The sequence below is a fragment of the Echinops telfairi genome, unplaced genomic scaffold (genome assembly GCF_000313985.2).
Source record: "Echinops telfairi isolate 266 unplaced genomic scaffold, ASM31398v2 ScPeMD7_7424;HRSCAF=8462, whole genome shotgun sequence".
In the NCBI taxonomy this organism is placed as follows: domain Eukaryota; kingdom Metazoa; phylum Chordata; class Mammalia; order Afrosoricida; family Tenrecidae; genus Echinops; species Echinops telfairi.
The window spans coordinates 36,289,159-36,291,487 of record NW_022111324.1 but is presented as its reverse complement, the minus strand read 5'-3'; positions in this window follow the sequence as shown (position 1 = coordinate 36,291,487).

Sequence of the window (2,329 nt, the reverse complement as noted above, 5' to 3'; positions counted from 1 at the left end):
GTAGAATGCCTTTGCATAGTCATTGAAACACAAGTAAACATCTTTCTGGTATTCTCTGCTTTCAGCCAAGATCCATCAGACATCCGGAATGATGCCCCATCTTCTATGTCCTCTTCTGAATCTGGTCTGAACTTTTGGCAGTTCCCTGCCAATGTATTGTTGTAACCCTTGTTGGATGATATTCAGCAACATTTTACTTGTGTACAATGTCAATGATATTATTCTATATTGTAAGCATTCTATTGGGTCACCTTTCTTTGAAGTGGCTACAAATAAGGATTTCTTCCAGTCGTGTAGCTGTCTTCCAAATTCCCCGGCATAGACAACTGAGTGCTTCCGGGCTTCGTCAGCTTCCTGAAACATTGCAACGGCTATTCTATCAATTCCTGAAGCCTTGCTTTGGCTACTGTGAAGAAGGGCTCTGCCGCCCACTTCAGAGGAAGAAGGTGTTGAAAACCTTATGAACGACTTTAGTAAACAGAGATTTATTTTCTCACTATTTAGGAAAGACTGGGCTTTCCACTCCTGTAAACAGTTAGCCTCAGAAACCCACAAGGGGTTGCTATGAGTCGGCATTGATTTGAGTGAGTTTGGGTGTTTTTTTTTTCCTTTCTTTTTTTAGTATTTTGGTGGCTAGAGGTTTGAATTCAGCTCTTAGGGATGGGTTTCTCCTTCTGTTGGGAGGTTATTGACTTCAGCATCTCATCTCTTCCTTAGAGATTTCCATGTAGCTTGGCATCTACCACCCTACTTCCTACGCCGCCCTCCCCCCCAATTATCTCTACTTGCTGGTGGCCTGAAGGCTGCTTATGAGTCTTCCTCCAAACCTTTTTCATATAACCCAGTTTATCGGATCCCATGGCCAGCATCCAAATTGAATAAGCATGGTGAAAGGAAACAAGCTTGACATATACCTTGACTAATTTTAAACATACTGTATCCCGCTGTTCTGGTCAAACAACTGTCCTTTGGTCTATATACTGGTTCAATATGAACACAATTCAGAACCATGAAATTTCCATTTCTCCCAATGTTATCATTAACTTGTTAGGATCCACGCTTGAAATGCCTTTGCATAGCCAATAAAATCCAGATCAGACCTTTCTGGTATTCTCTGCTATCAGTCAATATCCCTTTGACATAGCGATGATATTCCTCAGTCTGTGCCCTCTTTATAATTCTATTTGAATTTCTTGCCATTCTCTTTTGACATATGTACTTCTGGAATGATTTTTGAATTCTATTCAGCAAAATCTTATTTTATAAGATATTAGTGATATTGTGTAATAATTTCTATGTTCTATTGGATCACTTATCTTTGAAATGGGCATGAATTTGAAGTGACCAGGTAATTCTCTTCCAAATTTCTTGGAATAGACCAGTGAGTGCTTCCAGCATTGCATCCATTTGTGGAAACATCTTCATTGACATTCTGTCCTTTCTCAGAGCCATAGATTTTATGAATGCCTTCTTTCTTTAGTACCATTAGTTCTTGATCTTACGATGCCTCCTGAAGTGGCTTAACATTCACCAATTCTTTTTAGCACAATGAGTTTATGTTTTCTTTATCCTTTGATGCTTCTTGTGCTATTCAGTATTTTCCCATAGAATCCTTCAACATTATAACCTGAATCTTGAATATTTTCCTCGGTTCTTTCCGCTTGAGAAATGCTAATTGTTCTTCCCTTTTGGTTTTGTTTTTTGTGCATTTGATTATAATATTTTACTTGGTCTTTTTGAGCTGCCCCTTGAAATTTCCTGTTCAGTTGTTTTACTTCATCAGTTTTTAAATTTGCTTTTGCTAACTACACCTAAGATCAAATTCTATAGTCTCTTCTGACACCCATTAGATTTAATATATAACATACTATTTAGAAATATCATTACAATTTAACTACCTTTTAAAATAATATATTTTTAAATACTACATATTCTATCAATTTACTCTAAATATATCAATATGAGGGAAAATATATTCTTACATAATCATAGTGCCATTCACATAATTATTAAAATTAGTACTGATCATCTCATAGTCTTTGCCACTAACCTGTCAGTATTCTGTACTTTAATGTCCTGAATATTGCTATGTTTCTGGAAATTATGTCACTAATATTTCAAATATCAGCAGGGAAACCCATTGAGGACAGGTTTCACCAGACATTCCAGAGTAAGATAGACTAAGAGGAAATTTATAATGATTTACTTCTGCTAATCAGACAATGAGTTAATCTGCGGCATAGCTGCTAAAAACCCTAGGATTACAACAGAAGAAAGTTCTGGAAGATGAAGCACACTAGTCTGAAAAACACTCAAAATACACAGTAAC